Source organism: Anser cygnoides, chromosome 5 (genome assembly GCF_040182565.1).
Source record: "Anser cygnoides isolate HZ-2024a breed goose chromosome 5, Taihu_goose_T2T_genome, whole genome shotgun sequence".
NCBI classification, from domain to species: Eukaryota; Metazoa; Chordata; class Aves; order Anseriformes; family Anatidae; genus Anser; species Anser cygnoides.
Window position 1 is genome coordinate 53,166,253 of NC_089877.1, and position 21,685 is coordinate 53,187,937.

General features: G+C 37.7%; 1 long non-coding RNA gene across 8 annotated transcripts in view; it reads right to left on the bottom strand.

Moving 5' to 3' along the window:
- The window catches only part of LOC106036140 (uncharacterized), a 118,849-nt gene that overhangs the window by 40,013 nt on the left and 57,151 nt on the right, over window positions 1-21,685 (bottom strand). For 7 of the 8 annotated variants that reach the window (XR_010831997.1, XR_010832002.1, XR_010831996.1 and 4 more), the window contains exon 5: window positions 18,686-18,791. The exons of the other annotated variant lie outside the window; for it this stretch is intronic. This is a non-coding gene — a long non-coding RNA (uncharacterized lncRNA). The remainder of the gene's footprint in view (window positions 1-18,685; window positions 18,792-21,685) is intronic. 8 annotated transcript variants of the gene reach the window in all.

Sequence of the window (21,685 nt, forward strand, 5' to 3'; positions counted from 1 at the left end):
AACCAGAGAAATAATGATTTGTAATGAAAAATGAATGAAGTGATAGTCATCAACATATATTTTAATTTAGTGTTCATCTTTAAAATTGTAATTATCTTAAAACTGAGTGAACCTCAAACTCATGAGAAGGTGTAAATGGCAAATGAGAGAAAGAGAATGAAAGAGAGAAGCTGAAGAAATTTGCTTCAGATTTCTTTGCATTATTCTTTCTTTATTTTTCATTTTATGTCTGCTTTACTAAAGAGATGAGACTAATATGGTCAGCCTTATGTCTGTTCCTGCACAATAACCTTAAATTAATCGATTGAGAATTTCAAATAAATTTGAAAGATGAGGTGAAATTTGAAAGATAATTAAATTCCTACAACTTTTGTGAAAATTCACAAATAGCTAGGGGAAAAAAATACAAAAAGAAATGCCTCTACTGAAGTAAATACGGGTACAACTCAGCTATTATACCTTCTGTCAGAAACAATCAGCCAGCCAAGGAGTAGAAAAAAAAATAGGCTAGTCAGTCAGGGCATGTATGTTCATACTACTGCAGTTACTGCATTGTCACGGTACACAGGTGCATTTATTGCAGGTAGAACAGGGAACATTTTTAGAGTACAAGTGACATGCATTCTTAGGAAAACAGGTTTTAGTAGTTCAGATGCTTGCAAAGTTAGTCTTCTGTCTTCACAGCAGCACATCTGAACATTCTTCTATAATAGAAATCTTCTATCATATCTTCTATGATAGAAACTGGATTTTTCTTTTACCACAGTGCTTAGGTTTTCATTTGAGTCTCTGTGAGGAAAAGAGCCATTTGTAAACTTGCATCCCCAAATCTGTGCTTCTGTTCTTACAGAGAATTCTGTTTTTCCTAGATTTGATTGTGACACATGAGTAGCTCTTATAAGGACATTACAAAACCAAATTAATAAGTGCTGTGTCTTACAAATCACTTGTCACTGTGGACATCTGGACGGGGTAAAGAAAATCTAGTTCTATAACCACATTTTTAGAAAATATTTTCCTCAGGCAAAGCTTTTTTGGAGCTCAGATCTGTACAAATCACAGTAACTGCAGTGAGTTGCACCCACTCTTAAGCTCCAGAGTTTGATGGGCTTATATTTACAGTTATCTTACACAGTTGTTTGAAATAGCCATTGACTGGGCTAGGTGACTAATTAGGTTCATTTTAGATAAGTTAAAGAGGCTCAATGAAAAGCTGAGGTAATGGTTAAAGTATTAAAGAATGGGTCTTACAGTGAAAGGTTCAAGAAGCTCAGTCTGTTCCATTTATAAAAGGTTAAAGGGCCTTTTGTTCACAATCAATCATTCCTTTACATAGGAAAAATAATAACAAATTACTTTAATCTTAAAAAAAAAGAAAGAGAGAGATAAAATGATCTAAAGGTTGAATACTGTAGTTATGTTACTGAGACAGAAATAAAGAATGCTTTTAAAATGCTGAAATAATTAGTCACTTCACCAAAGACTACTGCTGAAATACCAGATACTGACCTGCACCCAAATTAACAGAACTGCCTGACAGTCAGCTTTGTTGAACTCATGCAGTAAAATACTATAGGTTTAGCGTTACTTTATCAACAAATCCAAGAATATTATAAGACCTGAATTTAAACGTTCACATTACCACTCTCTTCACAGGCTGTCCACAGGAATATTTTTGCATTCACTTTGGATTCACACTTTACAAGACACATAGCTGATCAACTAAAAGTTTTACCCTTAGTTGCTTCTGTCAGATAATCACTAATTTATTCCCCCCACTCATTTTCCCAGACTTCCATCCCCAGAGCAATAGAAGAAAACCACAATAGTCGAGGAACTTCATGCATATCCACATCCTCTGTAGGTGAACTGTTACTACTAAAATTCCGTTTCCTGTCCTCATGAGCAAAAAGTGTAATAGTCTCCTGAACACTAGTTGGCTGAGACATAAAAGCCCAAAGGTGTGTCCACCTTATAATGCATTGTGTTTTTCTTTTCTTTTTTTTTCATTTTTTTTAATGCAATGATGACCCCAAGTCAGACAATGGGGAAAAAAAAAAAAAAAAAGAAAAAAAAACAGTCAGCTATTGCCTCTGCAAATTCACCTCCATGAGGCAAAATAAAAGCTGGAATTAATGTGGTTGTTGCCTCTACACCTGGTCTCCTTTGAAAAGACTTTTGGTTCGATTGCTCATAGCTTCTAGACAAAATCTTTTCCCCTCATCCTAACCCTTGAGATATTCCTTTATTTAGAAATAAATCCTGCTTGGCAAAACATGGGTCCTGCACAGAAAGAAAGCAAGAAAGGACAGAAGCACCTCCCCATCTTTCTGAAAGCGAAATACTCTAAATAGAAGACTCTAAGTGCAAGGAACAGGCTGTAAGTAGTATTGCTGGTGGCTTCCCCTGGTCAAAATGAGATTGTTAGGGGACTGAGATCCTAGTTATTAGAAGCAGTACCTAAGTTCTTAGAAAGCATATATTTATTTTGCCATCATCATGCATCTTTTCCATTCCTACTCCTGCCTCTACCTGTAAGAGACATGTTTCTGCAAGAACAATTCTGCTACAGGTATAAACATTTTGGCCTGCAATCCCTTAAGCTTTTGCCACATAACAGCATTCCCAGAGATGATGCAGAACACCAGCACTACCACTTCGCTCCTGCCACAAGCAGGATTAGGAACAGGACACAATTTTCCCTAAGGGTTAATAATCATCCTACAGTATGGCTTATTTTTCCTTCTCTGAAGCTGCCATTGTTAGATAAGCAGAAGCAGTAGCTTCTGTTTGCACTGAAATTCTGCACTTCTGTAGCTGTACAATAGCAACAGCAACTGAGAGGCCATGCAAGGCTCAGTGTGTGCAAGTGTGACTGTCTTCCTCCACCCTGCATCTCTCTTCAACCTCTCCTTTTTCTCCATTAAAGGAAACGTGTCCTGCAGCCAACATAACCTATAAAGCAACGTACTTTTACTTTCAGTTTTTAAAACCAGAAGTCAAAGCCACTACCAACTCCCATTTTGAGTGTTTGTATCAAACAGAAATATTATACTAGACTGGAGACTTGCATGTCTTTTTAAAGTCATAATGACTGCCATTATCATTGACACCACAGTGTTTAGGTATCCTAATGTAGAACCATAGAGAAAAAAAAAAGAAAAAAAAAAAAAGCAACAGATCTCTGGCTGTCCTCTATTTGTTAAGCCACTTACTTCCTCTGTTAAAAGACAGCCTACTTGCCTACTTCATAATGCCTAATGCCTAATCAGCTCTGACCCCAAATCTTTTACAGATTAAAGGTCCTATACCTGCAAAATGTGCCACCACCCTTCCTGATAAAAGTCCCCAGCCAGCTGCTTGCCAGATGTCAGTCTCTCAGTACAATAAAAAGGACCCTGAATTACTCTACTTTCATTCTCTTTCATGAGCAAGCAACCACTAAGAAATGTGTTTTATAGGTACGGAAGTCCGGCTGTGAGGAAGTGGCTATCAGTCTCCCACAATGCTGTTGAAATTGAAAGACCAGCTTCCCTGTATAGCCAGAATAAGAAGGACTGACCAAGTGGAGAAATATTCCTATATGGTAGTTGGGAATGTGATGAGACAGCACAGAGGGAGATTGGCTCTCCCAGACACCCAGGAAGGATACAGGTGCTCGTTAATGCACAGGAGCCATCTCTACAATTTTTAGTCTTGCAATTAGGAATCAGTGAGTCCCCATGGAAATATTTAAAAAAAGAACTGAAACTGGTTTTAAAACTATGAATAACATGTCTCTTGTCATGCTCCTGAAGAATGATTTCTGTTTGTTTTTCTTCATAACCTAAAGTTACGAGCTTAGATACATTCTTTTTAGACCCTAGACTGTATTACAGATCCCACTATGGCCTAGGACTTGTGAAGGTTGGACCCCCAGAAGGTCTAAAATATATTTTTTGTACTCCCTGAAGTTTCACTAAAGCCACTCTGGTAGCACAGGTAATGTCATGCTTGAATTTAAGGAGGTTTGATATTTTTTTTTTTCCCAATGGTAACTATGCATGATGTAGTAGCTTAATGCTAAGTAAACTAAATGCTGTGTCATCTCTTTCAATCAACAGATTTTTAAGGTCATATATTTTTTTCTTTTTATTATTTTTTCTGTTATATGTAACTTAAAGACTATAACAAGAAAGTCTGCATTTCATTTGAGAAATCCTTCCTTCCTATAGCATGAACAGATGATGAGAATAAATTTCTGACAAATCAAGATTTCATTATATTCATATTTTTAACACTAACATTGTTGACGTTCTTCAGACCATCATATTAATTATTTGTAAAAGTTAGTAAATATTAAAAGTCCTCTTCTACAAGCTGTCTGTTAAGTTCAGAAAATCACATCTTAGAAAAAGAACAGGTTCATTTCTATCAGTTCTACACCTATTTAAAGACTGTCATATGAGTTTCTAGACAAATAGAAGAATTATTTTTGATTGTATTAATAAAGTAATTTCAAAGTGTAGACTTGATAAAGTATCTTCCATTTAAAATACATTTGTGCCACAAGGTAAATTCAGGACGGGAAAGGATTTTATATTCCTGGTTTACTCACAAGTATAACTAAGGCTCTGATGCATCAATACAGAGCTTAGAAAATGCTTAATAGTGTCATGGATTTACTGCTCTGCTTACAGTCTGGCTTCAACCATGTTCACTTTTTCAAGGTCTTCATTCTCCAAGCATAAGTACAAAAAGCAGACATGCTTTGTTCAACTCAAGCAGGGCTTCTGCAGAGATAAAAACTACCATTAGACATCTTAATGCACATAGTTTAAATGACAAAACCAAAAAACTCAGTTCAACACAACTGTGTAAACTGATGTCCTTTATTAAAATACAGGCATGGGAGGACTCTGGAATGGGTAAAGACTAAATTATTCTTCTCGCCAGATGAGTGATCCTTTCAAGTCTAGGTTTAAGTTCACCAGTGCAGCAATGGGAGTGAGCCATCCCTGTACAGTACCTCATCTAAAGACAGATAAATCTTCAGAGCTCTGCAGGGAGACCAGGTGCCATGGTATATTTTATCATCACTCTATAAACCATGCTCTGCGTCCATGCCTTTATAATGAGCACAAGGACATGAAGACGAAGAGCCTTGCTGCATATGCATCATGTAAATCTATCAGTTTCATTGCTAAATTTGAGCAATTCTGCTAAGGTCAGTCTGCGTATCAGCGTCTCCCTATTCCTCTGTGTTTACAGAGATTGAGAATGAGCTTTCTGTTGTCTGTTATGGAACACAGTATATTCAAATACATTTTTATCATCTGCTATGCTTTGCAATAGAAAAGTATTCTGCACAAGAAAATCATTCTGTCCTTTCTTTCTTTCTTTTCTTTCTTTCTCTCTCTCCCTTTCTTTCTCTCTTTCCTTCTTTCTTCCTTTTTTCCTTCCTTTCTTTCCTTCCTTCTTTCTCTCTCTTTCTCTCTCTCTTTCTCTTTTCTTTTCTCTCTCTCTCCCCTTTTTCTTTCTTTTCTTTCTCTCTTTTCTTTCTTTCCGTCTGTCTCTTTCCCCTTCCCTTATAACTGTTCTTCCTTCCTTCCTACCTCACTTCCTTCCTCTCTTCCTTCCTTCCTTCTTTCTTTTTAAGTGGTAGAAAATGTTACATACTATATGTCTGAGCATAAAATGTCTAAATATCTCCTGAGCCTGAATATTGCCTCAGCCTTGTCTCTCCCTTACATGGCACAATCCCAAATGTGATCCCAGACTGATCAGAGAGTGAGAAATAGCTTACAAAGCAGAGGCATTAGCAGAAAGATACCAGGGAGGATGAGTTAACAAGTCAGTCTAATCTGAGAGGGAAAAGTCATAATGAAAAAGATACTATGCTTCTTTGAAAAGATGTGTCACCCGGCCTCCTGCACCGGGGCCGACAGCCTGCCGTACTCCACACCGTGTGCTCTGACACCACCTCCGACTGCTGCTGACATCCTTAATGTCAAAACTTTTTTAGACTGCATGTGGAAAGCAGTTGATAATTGGAGTTTCTATGAACCTAAAGCTAAAAAAAAAAAAAAAAAAAAAAAAGGAAAAACTCCAGGAAAGATTGTTGTCAAGATTTTTGCTATCCTTTTTTCCTATTTTTTTTTTTAATGATTAATATTAGTGGTATGACTTGTATGACAGATGTTACCACAGCTCCCAGTTATAGCAGGCCAAATAGCATAATTTCATTCATGGGAGACTTAACAGTTATTGAGATAGATAGATAGATATATAGATAGATAGATAGAATCTCTCTCCCCGAAGCTATTAGGATTTCTTTTCATTCCACATTTGACAAAAAATGATCCTTTTCAAAATCTGTCATGATAAACTCCTTGTGTTTGAAGACCCACTCTTGGTTTTCCAGGGGCTTTGTTCGCAGCACCATGCTCAGGTACTGGGATGGATACTGCGACAGGGGCTGCTTCCCTAGGTACAGAGCCCTGGATGTGGCCATAACCCCAGCAGCCCAGGCTAGCACCTCTGCAGGACAATTCTGAGCACTGTCAGGTGAAGGTAACCATACAAAAAGAGCTGCGTGAGGCAGTGTAGATGCTAGCTGTAGAAAACTAAATCTAACTGCAAATCTCTAATCTAGACACTTTTCAAACTGTATGTGTATTTTTTAAGGGGTGTGTGGTGGGATGTTTCTTCCCATTACATGTTTCATTTAATGAGATAGATGAACACCAGAGACCTCGGTAGAAACAGCTTCCTTAGGGTAGCAAGAAATCTTACGCTGAAGCTACATTGTATTTTATTATCAGACACAAGATTTTAATTTATTTTACTGTTGCTTAAGTGCCCAGGGTCCCATTCTCAAGGGATTTACTTATTTATTCTAGTCAAGGATAACTGAATTCTTTGGTGATATCTTTGCCCTGTGCCCCCTCAGTTAAGTCAAGGTGTTTACTTTCCTTTGTTTGCTTGTGTATCAGCTGAATACTTTTTAATCTCCATCATCTTAGGGCTTTTTGTTCGAATCTTCCTGAAGTATGACTGTCTTCCTGCTATCTCTTTCAGGAAATAATGGCTACAAGGCCATGCAAGGTAGCCATGTTGAGAGACTTGGTAAGTGCTCTGCACCACTGCAAGGATAAAGCAGGCTGAAGGAAAATGGGAGAGCAGGAAAGAAACGGCTCCTCACCCAGATTTAAAGGGGTGAGCAGCTGCCAAACCCAGATGGGCAGGATGCTTCTTGCCCTGGCCAGGGTAATCCAACTCCTGGGACAGGATGGGAGCCGGGAAGATGGGATAAAGGAGTCGCAGGGATTTTAGGTGGAAAAAAGAACAGTATTTTGGATGCCATTTAAGAGCTAAGTAGTACCAAAGCACATGACTGGACCCCCTTTGCTTTATCTGAAGTGGCAAGAAGAGACAGAGCCTTGAAAATAAGAAATAGTTTTGAGTAGGTGACAGCCTGAGTTAAGATCCGTTTGCTGATTATAATGAGCCTGTGAAGTACACCTAAAAGAGCCTTGAGTGTACTCCTTAGTTATATTGGCTCTCTGCAGTGATTATCTGTTTGTCATCTGTGCCTATTTTGGAAAATTATATTTTAGTTACTGCAAGTTAGTCAGCAGCTTGCACAATAAACAGCTAGTCACAATGAGAGTGTCAGACTCCTACTGGGTCCAGTTACAGAAATGTTTCCACCAACAGGATTTATAAATGAAGTACACAGAAAGCCAGCCTCTTAAACACAGGGCTGTGGTAAGTCTGTTCAGTGCCGCAGTGGAAGGAGCAATTGTTTGGAAAAGACTAGACAGAGAGTTGAACTGGAATTTTCTGAAAAACTGTTTGGATTCTGGAAGTCTGGGACGGGGGGAGGTGGCAGGAGAGGGACCATCAGTTCAGGAACAACAGGAAGGATTATTTTTGCATCACACAGCTCGAAGGAAAGAGCATAGCAGAATAGCAGGGAGGTAGCAATATGATCCAGCGCTGTTTCCAGGGAAAGCAAGATCTGTATTTCTCTTCCATGTGCTCCCAGTACCTATCACTAGCATGGTTTTGATCCATGAATCAGTCTTTTAGGAACTGCTGCAATACAAATGAATCATTGCAATCTATTCTGGAAAAAAGATGTCAATAAAATCCCTGTGATATGACTGTTATCTGCTTATTTTGGCCTGTCACATATTGCATTGACTACTCTGGAAGTGATTCATCTAATTCAGAAGCCAGTGCCACTAACTTGAGATTGAAACATTTTCCAAGGACTGTGAGGAGATGGAGGAAGGAAGACTGTGCCTGTGTGTGCTGATGGACTCTAGATGAGGGAGAAAAATCCTACTGAAAATAGGTGACCTGAAATAATTTTCAAGCAGTCATTTTGTTAACATCCCTCAAAAGTGCAACATCTTTCTTAAAGATTTCATCTGTGCCACATCCTGTTAATAACACCATCTCATTACCACAATGGTAACAGTCACTTGATGCTCATTTAACAGAAATCTTTCAAAACAACAGTATTCGATTTTCACAGTTGGCTCTGTATGATACAGGTTAGCAGCTTCTTAGCTCTGCTTTCTTAGCATAATTACATAATTTAGAATTACTCACTTGTGTTGATCTTTAATATAATCAAGCATTCAACATTCATTTTGGATAGTTTCGTTGTTGTTGTTTGTTTGTTGTCATTAGCAAACAGTGAGCTGCCATGAACATTTCTGCCACTGGCTGACAGTATCATAGTGGCCGTGTAAGAGTCAAGGTGAAGTGCAACATCTGTACTAGTTATGCCCGTCCTTTGAACAACCTGGGTTCTCACCAGCACTCACATCTGTTAAGGTCCAGTCTTATCCTCTGAAAGAAGTAGCTTTCATCCTTTCATCAGGAGCAGAATCGACATGTTTATAAACATAATGATTTTACATACAGCAGATGAAGGGATAAATTCTACCCTGGAATACGTCTTGCCAAGCTCCTGCAGTTACAGTTTGTGTATATATGGAGGATGGTAAATCTGAGCCCTGCATATTGAAGTTCTTTTATCTCAAAAGTTTTCCACAGGCAGAAAGCACTCTGACCACCAAGAAAGTTGCCCCACATCTGTGATGGAATTCAGCAGCTGTTTGCATTTTTGTGCTTAGTTACCTGGCTACACCCTCTTGGAAATCAAAAAGGTTGTTCTGGGGTAACAGAAAGCAGAATGTTGCCTGTAGCTTTTAGCTAGTCCAATCCACTGTGCAAATATCCCACACACAGTGGTTTGAGAAAAACAGGAAGAAGCAAGATAAGCCAAAGCCTTGGTGACTGTAAAATACACCTTAGTAAGTCCCTAACTGATACTGTCTCTTATCAGATGAAATACCTTAGTATTAATTCCCTTTAATTAAATTCATACTTGATTCTCTTTCGTGTATATTTAAAGGTACTCTTCACTGTGGTGTGGTGCACTGAGAGTTACAGAACTGCTTAGAGCATTGAGATGGGCATTGAAATACGTGTTACAAAAATGTGAATAGGGGTGTATGTATCTAAGTATACACAAACACATTTGCATCCATACAAACATATCAACATCACATGCAATACAAGACTAGACACTGTGTAGATTTACTGACTGCTAATTTTACTCTCTCAGGACATTTTCTGCCTCTTTTAGTATTTAATGTGCTCTTTTATGGATGAGGTCAAATTGCATAATAGCCTGCTGATAAATTGTAAGGTGCCTGTGAGGCAGACAATCTTTACCAATAATTACCAACTTTTGACACAGCAAATATTATTAAAAGATCACAAGGCTAAGGAGTGACATGACAATGCTGAAAGAACCACAGCAAAGGCAAGACACATATAAAATTTGGATTTTTTTTAAATTCTTATATTGTGCAGTGAGGTTTTGTGAAGCATTGACTGTTTCTTGTCTTCCAGTCACAATGTAACTTTTTCCATTGTCTTAAGAAAAAAAAAAAAAAGACTGGAAGATGCAGGAAAATTGTTTGCAGATCTGTATGCTACCTGTCACTGACAGATCAAAATGTGCTTAAGATCTTTTTATAAATATACTAAATATTTTTTAATGTGTGAAGGAATAACTATTTATTTTGTTAAGATGCATCCTATCCAAATAAGACCACGACTAACAGCACACTATGTTTTCCTGTTCGGTTGCTAAAGCAAGTGAGTTACAAAAATCTCATTTTATTCATCCTTGCCTCAGCAAGGTATGTTCTGTTGACTAGATGGACTAGTGGTCCTGATCCTGGCAAACTTTCAGAGAACTATTGTTTCTAGATCAAAATTTCTCAGTGTACCATCTCCTGCTACAACTACAAAAGTCCCATGTAATGCTATTACAAATTATAGAAAAGAAATTATACACATATTGCTGAACAGCAATATGATAAGCAAACCAATTCCACTTCTAATAGCCTCCACAATAAGTCAGTATTATGTAGAAAGATTAATCATGGTTAAGGACTATTATTCTGTGGCCAGAAGACCATACTTATCACCATCGTTTGTGGCTGTTTTTAAAAGGGACTCTATGATGGGCCTGGCTAAAGCCTTATCTTTGTGGTTTGTGGTCAGATGGGCCAGCTGGAGCACCGACCAGAATGTATTTACACACTCAGAGCAATATCTGGTGAGATTTCCTCAAAAACAACAGTTAAACCAGCTGTTAAAGAAGCAAATGAATCCTAAGGTTAAAAACAATATTTGTGAAAATAAGACTGTCCCTGTTTGGGAATGGGAACAATCTGGATCAAATATGAAAAAATATAAAAATATGATCCAACTCCATTATTCCTTAGCACACTATCAATTCACTGTGGCAAAGAAATAAATTAGAAATATAAAATTAGAAATGTGCAGCCAGCCTACAACCCATCCTTTTTTTTTTTTTGACAAAATACTTTTTGCTAGACAATACCACTTTACAAAACTCAGATCTTTCCTCAGTAGTTTATCAATTTCAGTGGAACTGCTGCAAAAAAAAAAAAAAAAAAAAGGGGGAGGGGGGTTCTCAGGGCTGAAAATGGAACTGTAAAACCTGCCTTACAGAAATGTAAGTATGAGATCTTTCACCTTGTGTATTGGAGCTGTGGGTTGAAATTCCAAATGAGGGAACTCAGAAACTCTTAATACGGATGTAGACAAACGGTGAAGTGACCATTACTAAAAAATCCCACAAATTCTTTAGTATTCACTCTGTTAAAATACAAAACCAAAATAAATTATCCCAACTTGAGATTCCAGTTTTTTAGTCATCTTTAGCATGTACCTCCCAGTAGAGATTTATCTTAATGCCAAACTGATGCTTTTGAGAAACCTGCCCGCATCCTGAAGAGGAACTTGCTTTCTCATTGTGCAGGCAATCAAGTCTGCACCTCAGCATCTGCGATTCAGCTTTCTCGAGGAATGCTGAAAAGTATTTGTCATCTTTGGTGGCTCTTACCAGGCTGGATGTTTTAATTTGTTTTGAGCTCGTAAACTTGCCTGACTCATATTTAGGTGAACACGCATTGCAAAATAAATATATATATAAACAAAGAGCTCCTGTCACCCTGACTTTGACAGGAACTTTCTCTGCATGTGAATGTGCTGAAGGCCCAGATTTTGGAGAATTGAGGCAATTTCTACCTATGAGAGGATTAGCTCATCCATTTTAGATACCACTGAGGCTCATTCTGGAGAATTTCTGAAATAAATCAAGGCTTTCTGTAAGTCCATCAAAATAAACTGAAGCAGTAAACACTGAAGCAGATATTTCAGAACACCTATGCTCAACACTGAGGGCAGTCAAAGTGGTTTCAGGCAGCAGTGTATTCCCAGGGGCCAACATAGTTAAAAGAAAGCAAGTCTTACTGCCAGCATACCCCAGTTGGCTGATTAGCAACCATATAGTCTGCTTTTGTGCTTATATCATTTCATCTCACAGCCCGTTTTCTGAGGGTGCTGGTCAGTGTTTACTGTACGTTGTGACACTTGGAAAACATTTCTTTGCAGGGAGATAATTGTCTACAAATCCCAGCTAAATAGTAGGCAAAGAGATTTCTGATGAGCACCTAACAAATTATTTAAGGGATTCCTAGGATCATGTTTAAAAATTTGAAGACTAATGCATCTATATGTGTTTCACATGGCCAGACACATTTTGGCATAATAGTGCAACTCTGTAAAATCTCTTCATCTTTACCTGATAGAATTCAATACAACTCTGTAAGTATTATGATTATCTTTTACAAAATACCTTGGGTATATTTGCTATATTCGTATATGTCTGTGAAAGAGAGAAGCATATCTATGCTCAATAGAAGTTGTATTCTGTGAAGGAGAAGCAAGCCTTTTGTTTCAGCCTTGTGTAAGTATTGGCATGTAGCATCTGTGCTCTAGGAGAAGCCCTGAAGGGGCTGTCCTGATGGGACAGTGAGTCAGAGAATTCCCATCTCCTCTCTCATCTCCTAAGGGAGTCATTTGTTTTAGTTCTTTACTGATTGCAATTAATTTGCCTCCTCTACCCACTTCCTGCCAACCTGCCTGCCCTTTGCACAGAAATCAGAAGACTGGGCTCCCCATCCGTTCCCACTGCCTGCCACTCACCTGTGGATATTCTCACATATGTGCCTGGCATTCTTTATGGGCAATGGCAACAAAAGATGGTAGAGAGGCTACCAATGCAGATAAGAAAATAGGAGATGCTTACGACAAGAAAGGACATATTTTGCATTTAAAGAATCGGCACTGCAGATGCTCACATCAGCTCAAGCAACAACATTTACAGAAGGTATCCTTTCACAGAAGGAATGTCCCTAATGAGACGTCATTATACCCATTTTACAGATGGATTTCAGTTGCCTGAAATTCCAGGATGCCTGAGGTTATATGGAAAATCACAGAGGTAACAGTTTGTCTCATCTTTTCCTTGGTTGGAAATGTAGATACATTGGATGTAAAATAAAGGTGTAGTTGTTCACGTGCTGTGTGGTGGTTCTAGATAGGTTACCTTTTGAAAAGCTGCCAAAGTACGCAGAAATTATGCCAAAGCTACTGACAATATTAGGTCCAGGAATCCTTAATCCCAGTCCCCCTAATATTAACTACTACCTAATACTCCCTCTTGTGTTCATTCATACGTTGCTCATGGCTATGTAGCAGAGAGATTCATCCTGAAAAACTTCCAAAACTTCTGCATTTTAGTAAAATTAGAAGAGGTCACTCATTTATTAAAGGGAGTAAAATGACCCATCCCCAAACCCTTTGGATAACTTTAGAATCATGGGAAAGTCAGTAAAAGGGCTGGTTCCCTACTCTTGGGCACAGCTAAGGAGACAAGCTATATATAATAATGACTCTGGGGTCATTATAAAGATGGTGTCCAAAAACTAAAAATACATGAATGACAGCACAGGAAGAGGATACGGTTTGCAAAGCTAACTTTTATTCTCTAAATTAGCACAGTAAAGGCTATAGAAAGGAAAGAGAATCCAGCATTTTAGGAAATTATTTATGAAATGTAGATGGGCCTTCAGTTGGGAATAGGGCTGGGCAAAATGTTAGTGGTTCTTTGTTCTTGCAGCTGGCCTGTCGAATTACACAGAGCCAGCACAGTAAATAATACTACTATTGTCTGCCTGTGTCAGAGACAGACAGAAGGTACATTTGGACTTGGTCCAAACACCACAAGGGCCACTCATAGCCACAGTGTCCAATTACTGCTTGCTTGACTATAAAATGCACTTTTTTGCTGAGCTAATTTAAGAACAGCAGCTTTTAATGGGGTTTGTATTAAAAGGGGACTGCTGCACTGGCTTTTGCCTGCAAAAAAAGTTATAGACTGTACAGGAAGCATGAAACACATACACAGTGAAAATAATCAGAGTATGATAACGTTTGCATAGCAATAACAACAGAGATAGCAATGTCAGTGCTTTGCAAAGGAAAAAAAAAAATCAAGCCCTTCTTGAAATAGCCCTATGCAAAACATTAAAAAAAGTGCACTATCTAGAATGGCGAAACAAGTGCAACAACCCTAGTTCTCTGCAGATGCACACATATTGCATAACTTCTTTTAGTCTTTCAAAGAATAACTGACCACAGATTTCACAGTCTTTGCACAGATACTTTTCTTCAAATTTCAGTTGCACTCATTTTTGCTCTCACTGCCAAATGGTTTGGAGAGCAGTAAACTCTATGATCCATTTTGCAAATGGCCAAAAATTATTTGTATTAGAAATAACATGTTTTAAATATATTTATAGAAGATTATTTCTACAGGAGAAAGATCCCATGGGATTAGTGATTCAGAAGCTCTCCACTCTGCAGAAAGTGCATATCAGGGCTTTGATTTTCTTTGCCTATCTATTAGCTAGAGATAAATTTAGGTCTCCTGTTTAGAGCAATCTGCCTACAGTGCACAAAAGATCAGTAGTTGTCAATGATCTATGAAGACTTACTGTGTTTCTCTCCTCTGCCATGCTGACAAGGTGTTAATTTCTTTCTTGGAATAGCAAGTAAAAAAACCCCAGCAAACTGATAAATTTAGGCAAAGCTCAGGCAAGGACCACATCGCTTTTTAAGGCTTCTTGCTACCACTGTTCCATCATGGGAGTTTTACAAGTCTTGCATAAGAATCAATAACAGAATATAATTATTCTCTAACTTTAAAATCTTGTTCCCTTCTGTGTTTTTTATATACACACTTGCACATGCACACATGCTATAAGTGTTCACAAAAGTATTTTCACTCTCAATTGTAGAAGGGTTTTAAAATATCTGCCACAGGTACAGAAATATTATCAATCAAAATGTTAAAGCCTTCATAAGCTCTATGTAGGTGAGTTCATTCTCCTTCTCTTTTATCTATGAATGTCTTGCAGAGTGCTTCATTTGGAGAAAGACCTAAAAGCCACACTGGGTAACAAGAAGGGATAAAAGGGTAAACCTGTCTGTTCATATTTGCCAGTCTTCAACATGGAGAACACAGCAAGCATTCTGTCAAGGAAAATGAGGATATTCTTTTTTGCTTCTTTGAATCCTCAAAAGATGCATCTTCTTTGTAATAGAAAAGAAGTATCTCAATACTTAAGTCAAAATAGCAAACTTTTCAAAGGCCAGAAACTTGGAGCTGGTCATGCGACTTGTGAATTGCATACTGTAGGTTTGTTTGATATGGCATAAAACAGAGAGAACCTGAAAAATTTCATCTTCAAAATGATGGATATGGACAGTCCTTTCTCCACAAAGCAACCTTCAATTATTAACAGCAGGACTTGTGCTCAACAGAGTAAAAAAATCTTCCCACTATCTAGAGTGAAGCTCCCTCCAACAGTCATGGTTGATTCTTTCTCTTATCTTATACAGAGACATTAATTCTTCCCTAGCACATAAAACTACTCACATAGAGGGAACTCTTCACCTACAGAGAAATATTCACATACACACTGTTAAAGTCAGGTTAAGGATGTCACTTTCCCTGATACACTCACATACAAAAACAGAGAGATTCAGTGTTAAAGCACCTGTTTGTTCCTTAATTCATGCTTTTGTAGGAAAACATATTGGTCTGTGGGTTACATAAGCTGACTTATAACACCAAGACATTTGTGGTGCTGTGAGTGAGTACGAAGACTAAGGATAGTATCCTCATAAATGAGGTTAAAGGAATTACTCCCATGCAACTAGCTGTGAATCCAGTCATTAGGATTATATGACAAGTTAGTTTGTCCTCGTATTTTATTTATTTATGGGCTTAAGAAATAAAGAAAGATTTTTTTTGTCTGTGTTAATCTTGTTAGTTAAATCTCAGGTGGAGCTCTTATTCTTTTCAGATACAATATTCAACAATTCCTGTGTATAGACTATCTAGTAATGTAAATGCCACTCAGTATGTACCAAGTCCATTTTCTGTAATGTCAAGGACTATGGTACCACGGGGGCCCCTTAGTATGTAAATTATTGACACAATAGAACATAGTAACTCTTTTGAAGTCCTTATGTTTTATTGTGTCAGTGTCTAGTTGAGGACTCTTTAATCTAAGGATTCTTGAGAAGATAAAATCTAATAGTTCCTCTGGAGCTATAAAGGTCTCTGATGTCATAGGCTATTTGGACACTCCTTATTACAGTATAAAGATTATTAATACACTGTGTATAATGACTTTGTGACTCCTTTGTGGTCTATTGTGTCAGTCTAGAGTTTTATAAGGCTAGTCATCACCATGGTATGTGAGTCTTCACCACAAATTTAAAACCAAAAAAATCTTCCTCTTTCTTTCTCTTTGCCATCCACCTTGTATGGATACAGTAACATTTTGCTGGTCCATAGATTTAAAAACAAACAAAGAAATTAAAAAATCATAATTAAAAAAAACAGATATAGTTTAGTGTATAATTTAGTTTAGTGTTTAGTATAGTGTATAAAGTAGTGTTTTGAAACACTTTACAAGAAATTTGAGTCAGACAGATTCACTTTGCATTTAGCTTTAAGAGACTGTGGTGGCCGAACATATTTCATCTGATGGTGTCAGTGGAAATTTGCCCAGTATAACACTCTTTCCAGGCAAAGCAACTTCACTCTCTAATTCTTTTTATGGAAATTACTTGCATCCTTGTCCGGGTGTCCATGTCTGTGCATGTCAACATGAATGTTTTACTACTATTAACTGTGTGTTTCCCTCCAGATCAGACACCGAGGAGAGTAATAACTAAAAAAGGAAAACCAAATACAGCAATTTGCATTTCACACTGATGATCTGCCTCAAAACCAGAAGCTCTGAACTCTGTTCCATCTTATAAGCTGTAGGAGCTCTTGCTGCATTTCCCCAGTGAAGCTGGAATTTGCATAGCTATGGACTCACAACCCTTGGCTTACCCTATCCTAAATCTCTTTGGGACTGATACTCAGCTGAGAGCCAGGATTACTAGGATTTAAATATATATAAAATGCAAAAGTGGGGAGGTGCAGCAATTTCTACAGCAGCTACACAGGGTGAACTTCCATGATGTGTGACAACAGAGCCTCTGCCATTTCTCAGCTGGAGAGATATAGGGCAGGACTTTTTCATTAGTCAATAAGTGGACCTGTATGTGTATAAAACTGTTTTGTTTGTTTGTTTTCCCTTTTCATTATTGTTGTCCTTTACTCAGCTTGCACTCTGAATGTATACAATTTTAAAATGTTAATGTCTACAAAATATGTTCAATTTTGTGCTGATTTTTTAGTTATTTTACCCAGGATGTCATCTGAAAATACACAAGCATTACTAAGAATTTATTATTTACATACTACCAGGTGAACACATTATTCTATGTGCTCCACAAACAGACAACCAAAAAGACAGTCTCAAAGATCAGCAACAACAGGACAAACAGAAGTGGCAATACTAGCCAGCAAGACAAGAGATACCTGGTATGAATGCATCAGCAGCTTCCCTGGCTTCATGTTTTCAGTAGACATTAAAGCAAGTGCCTTCAAGAAACGTCTTGAAAGAGCACAATGTGAACACCTGAAACACATTAACCAGGCAGGAAAAGCAGAAGGAAGGACATGTGTTCCACTTTAAATAGCAATTGATGGGCGTGACTTTCTGGGCCAGGGACAACATCCCAAAAGAGAAACCCAGGAGGTAAAGGCAGCTGGGAGGATTTTTGGAAGTCATGAGAAAGAGCTTACATTTGACTGAGCATAGAGAAATCTATTGGCAGGATCCAAAGAAAGAGGGGACATGAACAGTGCGTTCATTTCAAAAATGATCTCCAAGAAGCATTTTAGGTGAATATTGGCCTTGCAAGATTATATTTGTCAAAGCCAGAAACACATATGCTGCATTTAAACAGAATGCAAAATAATAAGAACATCAATGAGAGTTTCACTGTGTGAATAGCAAGGAGCGGTAATAGTCTTAAGACATTATGCAAAAAGTGTATGCAAGATTTGAACCATACAGCTAGAGGATGAGGTGATCACTTCTTTTTCTGTGTAAGCCTTTTGTGTTTTGCAGAGTTTGGAGAGGGTGCTAAACAGAGTCCTTTTTTTGTGACCTGCAAAGCCAGCAGTTTCAAACTGCTGAATCTTTTCTGTGTAGTACTGAGAATCCAAGGTGACAGTTGCAGTTTCTTTTCAAGAAGAGCTGTGCACAGTTGCTTTGGGAAGCAAGGAGTGTGGGTGTCCATTGTGATTCCAAACTTAAGACACTTTTCAGCTGGTAGCTGAAGCACACCAGCAAACTACTGTCTTATCAATATACGATAGGAACTGTCAATGTCTTTTGCAAACATTCCTCAATATAACCCCTGAACCACTTCCACTTGTATTATATCCACTTAAATATGCACACCGCATATATAAAAGCATTAGGAAGTTAGTGTTCAGTCACAGAGCAAAATTGTCATATTATGAAGAAAATGAGTAAAATCCCTTTGAATATTTTTCAAGCCATTTAATGGCACTCAAAGCATTGTATATTTGGAAAACTTCCAAAGCAGCAGCATGCACACACTGCATGTGCTTTAGTGTCCATATAACCCTTATTTCATGTGCAAAGGTCAACAGATCTCTTAAAGTTGTTAAAATTCAACATATATTATACGCATATATATTTAGGTTATTTACCTGCTCTATATGCTGGCTTTAAAAGTTTTCTAGTTTTTAAATATTACCAAATTTATGATGCATCACCGAAGTTAACATCAATTTTACCTGTCCCTTCTTTGTCAGGGAAGCAGCTGTCCTTGAGAGCAGTTCTGTATAAACTCAAATTCTATCTGTTTGTTCATAAACTGCCGGAGCCATCAGAACCAGGTCACTTACAAAAATAGAAAAAAAATAAAATAAAAATTGTATCCTTCTTTCATGACCAGAAAGGTCATGAACCAAAATAGGTTCAGCATTTCTTCAAAATACTTAATTTTGGATTATGCAGACAATTTGCTAATGGGTGGGAGTGGGGGGTGGGGTGAGGTGGGGTTTGTTTTTTTGTTTGTTTTCCCCCAGCTGGATTATGCAATACTTCATTTTTCAAGATCCCTAGATTCAGTGTGTGATAAACTTGCTTTTTCTTACTTTATTATGAACAATTATCCTCTGGTTGAGTTAACAACATTTGCTTCCTCTCAAGCTGTGCTTATTTTGATTAAAAGTATTTTTCAATGGTAGACCAAGAACTAAAAGTAAACTTGTATAACCAATGTATAATTCAGGTTATGCACAGAAGTTAAACTTGCAGCTCTTTGTCCCTGAGATGAGGAAGGTTGTCTTTTAGTAGTTTTGTTTCAAGTCGTATAGCTTTTTCTGCTCCAATATTTTATTTCTTTGGTTTAATCTGAATGACATGAATCATGTCACTACTAAAGGTAATAACTTAAATGAAGACTGGATGAACCAATCACACCCAAGACAAACCATTCCAACTCCTGACTCCTTTCTTTTCTGCTCCTCCTTAACTTATAACAACAAATCTTTCCATTTATAATTATATTTTCTAGTTTCTCATACAGAAAAAGAATATATGAAACTGATAGTCCAAATTATATTTCCATTCCAAGCAGAGGCCAAACCTCTTCTAGACACTGAAAGACAGATTGTTGAAGACTCCACCACAGTCTTCAACATATCACCATAAATTCAAGGGGGTTGAGACATTATATGAGGTGCTCTCTCTGAATCAAACCTGTTTGAATTCTGGACCATATTTGGAAGCCATGGCAAAGAAACATCTTCAGTCCATTAAGCAGAAGGACAACCTAAGCTGATTGTGTAGAAATCCATCATTGTCAACAGAGAAAACAAGCATTTCTAGGGCAAATTTATTTACTTTATTTTAAAATAGCTATCTCAGACCTGAGAAATGACACCATAAAGATACACCCTTCTCTTTCATAAGTGTAAGAGGCCCTGGAGTCCAGATTTGGATAGTCCAAATTTGTATACCCACTTTTTAGAAAATTGAAGCAGGTGAAAAAAGCTCCACTTCATACCTTGTGGGCAGAGTAACGTCAATTCAAACCAATTCAAACCAAGCCTTGTGTGCTGCTCATTCCTTATCTTAACCATGATAGCCTGCCTGGTGGACCACTTAACTTTTAGAAAAGTCATGTCTCCTCTTTGTTAACAAAACAGAAGTTAGCATATATCTGGACCTATTTTTAGTGGAACATTTTTCTTCCAATGCATTCACTGGTCTACTCAACAAAACACTTAACTTTAGGTGAACCATACCATCTATTCCTGTTCATCAAAACACTTGATTATGTAGGTGAAGTTAGGCTGGTGCTGAGTTCATCACTGAATTAGAGGGTCAGGCTACTTTTTCAATGTGCCTATTCATTGACTTGAACTTTCACAAGGTGAACAGATACATGTCCCTTATGAAAAGTAGCCAAGATATCTTCTGCATTTTTTCAAATCTCCACGCTGGGGATGCTCTACTGCAGAAATGCTCTAATGAAACCCAGTTAAGTCTCCATTAAAAGATTCTCATTAACTTTCACAGGACTGAGATAAGATCCTTGCTTACCAAAATCATAAATCAGTTCAGATAATCTTGCAGAAGTTGCAAAGGAGAGGAGAGGAGAGGAGAGGAGAGGAGAGGAGAGGAGAGGAGAGGAGAGGAGAGGAGAGGAGAGGAGAGGAGAGGAGAGGAGAGGAGAGGAGAGGAGAGGAGAGGAGAGGAGAGGAGAGGAGAGGAGAGGAGAGGAGAGGAGAGGAGAGGAGAGGAGAGGAGAGGAGAGGAGAGGAGAGGAGAGGAGAGGAGAGGAGAGGAGAGGAGAGGAGAGGAGAGGAGAGGAGAGGAGAGGAGAGGAGAGGAGAGGAGAGGAGAGGAGAGGAGAGGAGAGGAGAGGAGAGGAGAGGAGAGGAGAGGAGAGGAGAGGAGAGGAGAGGAGAGGAGAGGAGAGGAGAAATACCCCACAAAATCATACATTGCAGGAGGTGTGGATTAAATAATAACAAATTATCAAGAAGTCTTCTTTTCTGGCAATGATAGCAAGTTAAAAGAAACCAGCCAGTTAAAAGAAAACTGAATAAATAGTTTAATTGCATCCAATCACCTACATCTTAAAATTAAACTTTTAAAATTAGTACACCGATATGTTAATAACTATACATATAAAATTAAATTAATTGTGGATAATTAAATTAGAATAAAATAATAGTCAAAATAATGGAAGATATGTGCAAGCAAATGAAAAACATCCATTCTTACTGCATTACAAATACTGTATTTGCAGGAAGAAAACCCACTAATGCTATAAAAACAAAAACTAATCTTTAAGAGAAAAAAAAAAAAGACTGTGCGGAGCAGTGTATGCACTGGAAGAATTAAACATGATTAAGGGTGCTGGCAGCTATGAGACTTCACAAATTTGTGGGAAAAGGCATGCTTTTATAACATTGCATGTTTAAAACAGAATATCAAAAACAAACAGAAAACATATCTCAATTTTTTTGATTGAAAACATCTGAGTGTTGTGGGCTTTTAACACCAATGAATATATTTTCATCAGGTAACCCATGAGATCAAGAAAAACATTAACAATTTTCAATCAAATCTACTTTGTAGACACAAATTTATCCATAGAATGACACAATAAAGCAACCACACAGTACACAATTTTATAGTTGAAGAAATGTAAACTTCCGAATCCTTAAATAAAACTTCAAAACTATAAAGTATCCCAGAGACACAGTTCTGCATGTGTT